This window comes from Pomacea canaliculata, linkage group LG2, assembly GCF_003073045.1.
Source record: "Pomacea canaliculata isolate SZHN2017 linkage group LG2, ASM307304v1, whole genome shotgun sequence".
NCBI classification, from domain to species: domain Eukaryota; kingdom Metazoa; phylum Mollusca; class Gastropoda; order Architaenioglossa; family Ampullariidae; genus Pomacea; species Pomacea canaliculata.
The window spans coordinates 11,119,409-11,130,180 of NC_037591.1; the positions used below are offsets into that span (position 1 = coordinate 11,119,409).

At 40.6% G+C, this 10,772-nt stretch overlaps 1 long non-coding RNA gene across 1 annotated transcript; it reads right to left on the reverse strand.

The window, feature by feature from the left end:
- Window positions 1-741: 741 nt before the first annotated feature.
- Window positions 742-1,727, reverse strand: LOC112557260. Its single transcript, XR_003097928.1, has 2 exons — window positions 1,493-1,727; window positions 742-918 (listed from the first exon to the last, which is right to left on the reverse strand). It is a non-coding gene; the product is annotated as an uncharacterized LOC112557260 (long non-coding RNA).
- Window positions 1,728-10,772: the final 9,045 nt, after the last annotated feature.

Genomic DNA, 10,772 nt, shown 5'->3' on the forward strand with positions numbered 1-10,772 from the left:
AAAGCCGGGTTTTGAAGACACCCTGAGATATGAAAGCCGGGGACTGAAACACGTAAGGTGTTGTTTTCTGCGAGTTTTGATTAGTCTGTCCGTTTCACCAGTCTGGCCATGACAAATGTTTGTGAAGAAATGTAAAGACTGAGGGGTATCATATATATTTTCCCATTTTCAATTTTTATCTACATGTGATTAAACTTCTTATTTGTACCGTTCATTTCGTTTTTGTTGGGGTCTACTTTCATCAAAGGTTCATCAAAGGTTCGATAGGTGGTCCTGTCCGTCCTAAACTACTATTACCACCAGTACTTTCTAAGTAATCTTACTCCTACTACTAATACTAACAATACTTCTGATACCATTAATTATTCTGCTAGTATTTCCAGTACTTCTGATACTCTTAATTATCCGATTAGTACTTCCAATACTGTTACTATTCCTGTTATTGATACTATCACTACAGATGATATTCCTGTTTTTTCTCATGCAACTATTCTATTACTCCTGCTAAAAGGAGAAAATTTCAGCCTCAAAAAAATTATTATATAGCGCTCATTGTTCTGCAAGTACCTGACTGATCGTTTTCTCTGATTTAGTTTTAAAATTCCCATGAACTCCCTGGGCTCAGCCGGAGAACACAAAATGGAAGTTGAAGGCTAGTCACGTTTTACGATGGAGGGATCGTCCTATTAGTTACAGTGGTTTATTATAACCGCCCCCGCGGAACGCTGGCTTCCCCCCCACCCCCCCACGACCTTTGTGAAGACTTTGTGACGCTCTCTCCATCAGCAGCCTTGTCCAGTCAAAGGATGGAGGGTGTGGAGGCCGAGGATTGTGACGTCCAGAGGTCAGACAGGGTCATCGCTGCCCTGGCGATGTCGGTAATGGCGACACGGGAAGGGGCTGTAAATCACCTTTGCCCTTCAGAAAGATGGAGAGATAGATAGATTGACAAAGAGAGAAAGAAACAACAAAGATACAATGTGAGAGAGAGAGAGTAAAAAAAGAGACGGAGAGTGATAAGGGGACAGAGAGAGAGAGAGAGAGAGAGAGAGAGAGAGAGAGAGAGAGAGAAGGAATAGATATATTCATGCTTACCTCTGTAACTTATCTACAACGATGTGTTAAGACAACATGATGCACCAAGGCTATAAAATACCTCTGAAATAATCATGAATTAGAGAGCTATAAGAAGTGAAACAAACAGCTATTACCAAGGTCTTGCTAGAATTTATGAAAAATGCATAGAAAGTAAAACACGAAAAACCTCATCAGCGGATGCCATGAATACTCTCAATGGCTCAGACATTGAGAAGGTCCACTCCGGGCTCGATACTTCGTCGCAATTGTTAACACCTTAAAAAACTTCAGCATCAAGTACCTCGGACAGGATGAGGCTGGTAAAATAAATCACAGAGAAGTGTCGACATAACTAGTTATTATCTGAATAATATGTGCGACCATATTTATAACCTAGACATGAATAGCCACTCACATCAAACAAGAAGACGAAGTGTTTAACGCCCGGTAATTACAGACCAGCCAGAAGCAGCGATGCTTGTCTGGTCGCTAACGTCGCAGACCTCAAATTATTTTGTCCACTTTCTGGAACCGTCACCCTACCAAGAGTTTTAATTCCAGTCTTGGAGTGTGTCATGCCGCCATTTTACACCAGCTGACAGTCTAATTTTGGGTCGTCATCCATTTTGGGGGGAGAGGCGGAGCCGGGGTGGTGGGGTGGGATGGGTGGAAGCGTTGTTATGGAAATCGCGTCACAAAAATGTCGTCAATTTGTTTTAACAAAGAACTTCGTTTGCCTGCGTAGAAAGCTACGTCATATTTTCAATTGACGTAATCACAGGGTATGAGGGTTCAGCCAATGGAAATGTTTTCAAACTGGGATTCTTGACTTGCTCTCTAGGTTGTCTGCAGCAAACAGTCTGCAGCCTCAATGTGTTTGTAAACTATCAATCATTGCCTTTTATCGGCTTTATATCTTTGTTTGCCGCCATTATACCAGTTCGTCAACAACAGCACATATGTGGTTAGACTACAAACTGCTTGCAGACGATTTTTTCAGTTTACTACTAAAACGAGGCTTGTCTGCAAAAAGCTTTCGGTTTCGCGAAAGACAAGAGTCTGCGAGATTAACAATATCTAAACAATCAAACGTCTGTGGGGTAGACTAAAGGTTTAATATATCCAGCTTCTGGCAATATAAACACATCAATATTGCAACATCAGAAATAATTGCTCAATGTAGCAGACGATGGAGAATCACTTGAAAAGTTACGATAATTGATAACAGAGAAAGCAATGGAGACAATTACTTCTTCCTTTAGAGGCTGTTAAGAAGGAAGAAGGAAACATTTTTTTTTAATTGTCACTTGCAGATAAAATAAAATGATGTTTCTAATTATGTCGGAATGTTACTAAAAACTAAAATCAAAATTTCTAAATTAAACTGGGCTGATTCTCTTGATCATGATGTTTCCCTTGAAATTAACTTTTGGGACAAGAAATGAAAAAAAATATCAGTTCAGAAATCTCAGTTGTTGTTTCTTTCCACTTTCTAACCACTCACTGCATTTACAAAGAGCCTGAAAAAAGGTAAAAAAGGGTAAAACTGTGAAGCCTGTCACGATGAAGGCGAAAGGAAATTAAGCTGCTGGCCAGAATCCGCATAAAAATTGCCAGAGACAGACAGGGACTAATATCACCTCGTGGAAACAGCAGGGAAGAGAAATCCCGTTCAAGTCCTAACAACCGCAAACAATTTGTAACTGCTGCATGCCACCTTGATCGCTCCAGCTAACTAAAGGAAACTAAAATTTGTTTTTAACCAGAAATTTTCCTTGACACATTTTAAAACCAGATTTCTTTAAAATGCGCAGAAAGCTATTCCCCGACAGTTTTCCGTTAACGTCTCTGGTTGCCTTGACTACAAAGTGGTCGCCATATGTTGTGGGCGTCATTGTGGCATCATGTATGGTGCAAAAAGAGAGGAATTTTATATTTTCTTTTATTAGTTATAATTAAAGATGTATTCTTTACAGTTCATTCTGTCTAGCTAGAGAGAGAAATTATAAAAATTATAAAAATATTCCCTCCTGGCGCCCCATAGTCTGGCCTTAGTTTACTGTTTGAGATGCTGATGCCCAACCAGCCTAATTGGTCCAAAGGAGGTCATCATTATCCTCCTCCTCCTCCTCCTCCTCCTCCTCCTCATCATCATCATCATCCAAAGTAATGCGCAGACTTGGTCTCCAGAGACATGGCTGCAACTTTCCTGGATCCCGTGAACTACGGCAGCGGTCCATTAGAAATCTTTGTTGGTCATCATGTTAAACAATCGCAAAAATGACTTTAATGAGTGCTCGGCAGGACTCAAATACAGCTTTTATTTTATGGTCGCACATCTTTGAGGCTCCTTAAAAGGCGTTGAAGGACTTGCACAGACCTGCCACGTGTCGAGAAGCTTTTAACCTCCTGGACGTTCGCCGCTGACTGATGCTGATTAGGTTGGGTGTAATATTATTTCCTAGACAGACGATTTCATTCAATCATTCGTTCAGTCGCTCTTAGTCGCTCGTCCCCTCCATCCACCCCACCTCCACCTCCTCGTGTCACGCTTAATCGATAAAGATTCATTTCTGTTCACCCACACAGGCGTGAGGCTAAATCAAAGATGGCCAATAAATCAGAAGGTTCTGCGCTGTTTTCGACCCGAACTCGTCTGTTAGACATATTGCACAGACCCTCCAATCAAGGCCGAGTTGGGGGCAGCAAGCATTCTTCCACTGAATATCAGTTAAGAGCTGTCTTCTGAGTTATTTTCCCACCGTTCCCAGTACACAGAAATTCGATTTGTCCTAACGGCACCGCGAAATCAACAGTTTAAGAAGTGAACGAGAAGCGAGTGAGCATGTCTCGTTCATACCATTGAAAGCACCGACTTTCTCGAAATGACGAGGAACACGGAGGGGCAGGGCAGGAGGAGAGCGATTCCATGATGATGCTAAAGAAATTACCGAGGAATGTACAAAAAAAGGAAGGAATGGGAACTCGTATTTCCGTCGAGGTATCATATTTGACTTTCAGCTTAGAGCTCTCTTACAGCTTAAAGCTCTCTAAAGCCAAGAAATCCAAGAAAAAATTTTTGGAGGCTGGTTGTAAATTTTAGAAGAGTGTTATAAGGATACAAGAAAAAGTGTCCGGTTACATCAAAATCCTTCTAAAACGGTCATGGAAACCCCTTGAATATTATACGATAAGAACTATTATCAGGAGTTATTCTTGTGTACTTACTCAATTTTATTCTTAACGTCGTCTCCATGACTACAGCTTCCACATTTTTCTCTTTAAACTAGATTTTGGAGCAAGCTGACTAGTCTGTTTGTGGTGTCGGATGTCCAAGAAAAGTTTTAATTCGCTTTAATTTAGTTTTCTTCACGAACTACCAGTGTCCTTGCACTCTTTGTATATATATTTTTTCTCTCTCAGGAGGAAGACATCCACTTAAAGCACTGATGTCACAGGACGGTAGGGTCGAGGTAGATTCAGACACGCAGCCAGACATGATCGTAAACTAACAGAGAAAGAAACTTTGGTAGATAGATAACTTTTTTTTATCCTGCCTCTCTCTCTCTCTCTCTGATTTCTTTAGAATTCCTGCTCACATTATAGGTGACAGATGGTAGCAGCAGGACATGTTTGTAATGGGACAGAGCAGGCCCAGTCTGGGCAACGAGATTAGGAGCTCGAAGGAGATTGGGAATCATTTTTCTAAAAGATGGACATACCCATGCGTTACTGTCGCTAGTTCCCATGGCAACTTCGCCAGTCACGATCACGCCTCGTTTCTAGGAGAATCGGGATTACTCTGAGTTCTCCACAAACAGATAATGCTATAGAGATCTTTATTGGAACTGTTCCACTGATTGGGCAACATGTATCCTTCTAGCGGGACGTCTGTGTCCACAGTCCTATGCAGCAAGCCATATTGATACTCAGTCCTCGATAAAAAGGAAAATAGGTTTGTATCCACTACAAAAAGATTGTTCTGTCAATAACAGTTCCCAAAAACCCACCAGACGACAGCTGAGGACAAAACAATCCGTTCGAAGTCTTGTAGACGTTGTTGCTAACATTCCCAACCCAACTTCTTTGCCAACATGCCTGGTCCATCATTTTTGTCACAATCCACGGTTTTTGTGTGTTGCCAAACACGCGGTTGGGCAGCGTTTCCAAAATTAGTGTAATTAGTAAACATACATTCTTAATAGCAAGCCTGCAAGAGTCCGTGCGATACCATGTCTTTCTCTTTACATTGAGTGTGTCTAGACGTGTGTCCGCCAGACGCCATTAATTGTGCTCTTTGTGTCCTTGTCCACATCTTGTCATTTCCACCATCGGGAGCTTTTGTCTACTGAGCTGATAACCAGACGAGGTATTTTAAAGTTTGTTATTGGAATTTGAAAGAGAGGAACATATCTCTTGGGGAGGCAGGCTCGAGTCCATGTCCTGTTTTTGCAGTGACGTCACTGGTTCCAAGGCGACGCGGACATTCTGTGACGCGAGTTCGACTTCCTTTCGATGTCGAGCCTTTGTCGAATAGCAAGCTGCTAGTGTGAGACCAGCACGCACATCATGCGACGTACTCAGTCTTCTTCTTCTCTCTTTCATCCATGGTTTACATTGTTATGTTGCTGCTTTATTGTTGTATTGTTATTCAATACAGAGTCCTCCTCCCCCGTGAACTGCTTGAATGCATTCAGTACGCGTGCTGCCTTCACGCATCGGTGGCTTGGCTTTCTCTAAAATGTAAATCACGTGTACTTGGTTCAAAAATAGCTTCGCTGTTATTTAATTTTTTTTAGTAAAGTCACTGATAATAGAGAACTGCTGCACTGTTAGATATAGTGCTTCAGGGCAAGAAGTCTGGAAAAGTTCAGTCTACCGTAGGCGGGAATCTGGAAACAAAATGTACTCTTGATAGATAATGTCGCCACTGCCTGCTCTCCACAGAGGGGAGGCTGCTTTGTCTTCATTCTGAAGAGAAGACGTTGGCGCCCATCCATGGCAGACAAAAAACAAATTCGCCTTTTGTGTGAAATGCATTCGTGGGGCCAAAGGTAGTATCCATTTCAATAAATACAAATAAATTGAAAATGTCTAGATGAGACACACAGTCGTAAATTAAACTCAGCCCTCGAATTTCCTCCTCCCTTCCTCGACAAAGCCAGGTCTGGAAGCTTCAGCAGCAGCTCGCAGTGATGATGTTCTGACTGTCATCTCATGCTGTGCTGTGCCTGGAAGCCATAGGTCGGGTCTGATCATGTAACAGACCGGTCGTCTACCTCTGGAGTCTGGAAGGTGACTGCTTACAAGGCTGTCAAAGGTGTTCATCTATAGTCTTTCTGGATAACCTTTCATGCATAAATGCTGAGAAATCTTGCTAGATGATACAGAAAGAGATGAAAGACGACGTTGAAGAGAAATACTTTTTTTTGGCCTTCCTGCATGTTTAGAATTATATTCACAATATGGATCTCAGTCACTGACCTCCATTACACAGACATCCTGCCTTTGAAATTACAAGAAGACTGAATGTGGCTGCCATCACACGTTCTAAAAAAAATTAATAAGTAAGGATTTTCTTTTATCTACAAGTTGAAAGGAATAAGACCTTTTTTCCTCTCTGTAGCATATACAACCTATTGACATAAATGGACAAATATAAATATGCATATATTTGCAAAATAAATGGATATTATTGAAGGCTCAATCTAACTTGATGCACTGAATGAGCTCAGAGAACAAATTTCCATGCAATATATATATATCCCCACACAAGCCCAAGTCTAACAGAAAAATAAAGTTAACGAAACCGTAATTGTCAGGTTTGTGTACAAAGTAACACACAGCCCAACTATGGAGCATGCAGTGCGGTCACAGTTCAACGCGCATGCCTGACGAACAGTCACAGTTTGTTATAACAGTACATCAAGAGTACCCCACTTCCCACCCGACATACGTCACTGCACCTCCCCACTTTCCCCTGGAAACCTGCACACGTCATTACCCACCGGAAGCCCGCTCGCGTCGCTAGCCACCGGAAGCCTGCACATCCACAGCCTACAGGTAGCGTGCACACGTGACTGCTCACGAGCCTTTGCACACGTCACTGCTCACGAGCCTTTGCACACGTCACTACTCACAGAGCCTTTGCACACGTCACTGCTCACAGAGCCTTTGCCCACGAGACCGCATAATGATTATCGCAAAGCCACTCGCGGTCGTGCAGAAAAACGTATTTAAATAAAAACGCGTTTAAAAATTTTTAAAAAGTATTAAAAAGGTTTTAATATTCTGTACGTGAACTGTAGGTGTTGTCTCATTAATTACATTTGTAATCTCCTCCGGGGGAGAACAATGACATGAATGCTGAAAGTTTTTTTTAATTATTATTCTTAATACTGTAACAAGGTTTGCGAGGTACTACATTGCTTTCTGTCAAGGTTTGGCTTGTTTGCTGGTCTGTTGGCTGTTTATTTGGTCGTTTGTTCGTTGATCCTCATCTGCCTTATAAGTATAAGCTTCTACCTCCAGCAAATACAAACCCACAACAGACCGCGAATAATGAGTTCTAGTCATACCTTCTGGTGCACTACATCCATCCCCTCGCAACTTTCTGTGTATCCTGCATATGATAATCCAACATAAAAAGTGTTATGTTCTCGTCATAAGCATAAAACTAAATGAGACGTAGTTTAGAAGAGGGAACTTTGGCAAAATACCCCAAGAAAACAAGATATAACAAAACGAGACAAAACAAAACAAAACAAAACAAAACAAAACAAAACAAAACAAAACAAAACAAAACATCCTAAAAGTAGAACAAAACAAGATACAAAACACCACCAACAACAAAACCAACGTAAAGCACGATAAACAAAAACAACCTAAAGCAAAGCAAAATAAAACTAGACAACGGCCAAGCAAAACAAATAAAAAATAAAAAAGAAGCAAAAACCCTCGTCTAGCTTCCAGCAAACGTTTCATCCTATTTCCACCGAGGGATGGTCCAGAATCGTGTTTTTGCGCGCAGGCTGGGCCAAATAAACACGAGATCTGAGTCCTTTATTTTCTGTTTAATGCCGTGTTGAAATGTCTCTTGGTGGGAAGGAGAGACGAAAACAAAGGATATGACCTTCTGTCGCGCCGCAATATACCTGAAAATTTGCGCTTTGGGATTGAAACAATGGCTGTGCTGGGTGACCGTTATGTACAACTGTACTGCTGCTGTCTGTACACCAGGATGATTAGTGAAGGTAACCCAAGCAATAAATTTTTTAATTCTGAGTAATAAAACAAAAAAAAAAAACATTTTTTAAAATGGGGAGATAGTGCTCTAGGTGCAAGGGAGCTATAAAGAGGAGAAAAAACATGACTGGGAAAAAGGAAACAAGAGAATTAAAAAGTGTGTGTTTGTGGAGTTGGGGTAGAGGGAATTTAAGAGAGATGAAGGGGCAAAAAGTTTTTGGGGCCAACAGAACACTTTTTTTGTTTTCGAGAGCTTGACAGAACTGAAGTGTGTGAGGTGGTAAGAGAAGAGCCTGGAATCCACTTACACGCCACGAGCAGGATCCAAACCATTGATTGTAGACTCGGACACTCACCTCGAGGAAAGATATTAAAAGTGGAAAGCACAGTGTCCACAACATAAAAGAAATAAATCAGAAGCAACACTCACTGACAAAGCCACTCTTCATACAGGCATTTTAGAAACCGGGAATAATAATAATAATAAAAATAAAAATGTTAAAATGCTTGAAACTTTCGCCAGGTCTCTACTCTTTTGATGGCGGCTTTAATTAGCGTCTTCTTCCGGCTGCGTCCCCTGAAGGGATGCTGCGTGCAAAAACGACTCTTTCATCTAACGAGCATCATTTTACTTTATCACTCCTATTAAAAAAAATCACTGTAGGCTGGACACAGCTGCTGCTTATACATGTCCGACCAGCAACTCATCTACATCTCGGTCAGAACGTCACAGCAAAGTTTGAACGCAGTTTAAGAGTTTGCATGGACGTTGGTCACGTCACAGCTGAAGTTTGAGGTAGTGTTGTTTATGCAAAAACAAAACAATTAACACAAAACAAATTGTCCAGATGATGATGATGATGATGAGAGATGCTAAGGTCAAAAAGAATCAAAAACATTTTTAAAATTTCAAAGAAACACAAGGAGGACGCAGAATAAAGAGACAAGCAGTCAGACAGACACAACGACAGGAGTAATTATGCAAGTTATTAACCTAAGAAATTTGTCTTTGAACCTAACTGGAATCTCTGCTTCGTCGACGGAGTGGGAAAGGAGTGATGAGGGCAAAACGTGGGCATGGTAGCCATACCCTGCTACAAATTTTGAAGCAAGAACTGAAAATAAACCGCAAAAGTGATGGTGGAGGAAATTTCTGTCGAGATTTTCACAGTTGAGTCATTCACATTATTTAGATATCTTGACAATAATAGTAATAATTGGCTTGAGACTACCAGTTATCGTTTTGTGGCCACTTTTGTGGTTTTGGCTAGCGTTTTTATATTCTTTTTTCCCATTATTTAGTATATGTTTACTTCTTCTCTAACATTAATTTACTCACCCTTGTTAATACTTAACTCAGTGTTGCTCTATGTTTAAACTCTTTAAAATCTTAGGGAAGACGCTACTTTATTATTCTTTATGAAATATATGCATACTGTATTGATATTGTTGATATTATTGATATTGATATTGATATTGTATTGATATCAGTTCTTGTTCACTTAATAGCTGGGCATTGGTTTCGACATTGACATGCTTCCTGAGGTTGGGGTGGTTTTAACTCTTTCTTCCTAAGGATAGATGGCAATGATTTGCCAGGACACATTACAAAGAATAAGAATATCTACTGCTCCTTAAGAACACGCTCGCCTATAGAAAGTACCCGAGACAGTCGACATGTTTATCTGACAATAAGAATTGGGCTTGATTTGTCAAGAGATGAATCCAGGTTACATGGAAATTCTACTGCCTATCTCCTGAGATAATTTATGTGTCCACAAGGCTACCTCTCCCTGCTACAGTATGTGCGTAATGTTACGTCGGCGTAATGGCAAGACGAGGTTCCAGATAAAATATAGTCCTCGTTTGTCAATGGTCCCGAAAATTTAAGACCTGCATTTTCTTACTGAGCACCAAGGGGTCGATGTTTGTCTTTAAGCTCAAAACTGTAGAGGCAAATGTAAATGATTTATGGCACCAACACAATGGCTCTCTGGACAACCACGAAAAGTCACGATACTTAAATCAACAGTAGTTTGCATAAATAAATATCAAAATTGCAACACAAAAAGTTGGGTTTAGGTTTCTGAATGAAGTGAAGAGCCCTCGTGAGGATACGAACCTACAAAAATCATCATGAATGAAAGAGCTTGTGACGTCACGCACCCATGGTTCTAGTTCTCTCTTTAGTTCATCTTTGACAAAGAGTTTATTCTCATTGTGATGGTGTAGGAGATGTTGTTGAGATGCTATTCACTCAAATGTTGAGAAAATACATCTCATACCAAGTCATACCACGAGGTTTTCACCACGCACAAGAAGTTATTTTAAAGATTAGTCTACTTATCTAAAAAATGATATTTTAACACTATAAACAAAATGAACTAAGAATAAGTCACTGCTTTCACAAATTTGTGTTTTACAATTTTCCAATGGTACGCGAAGGAAAT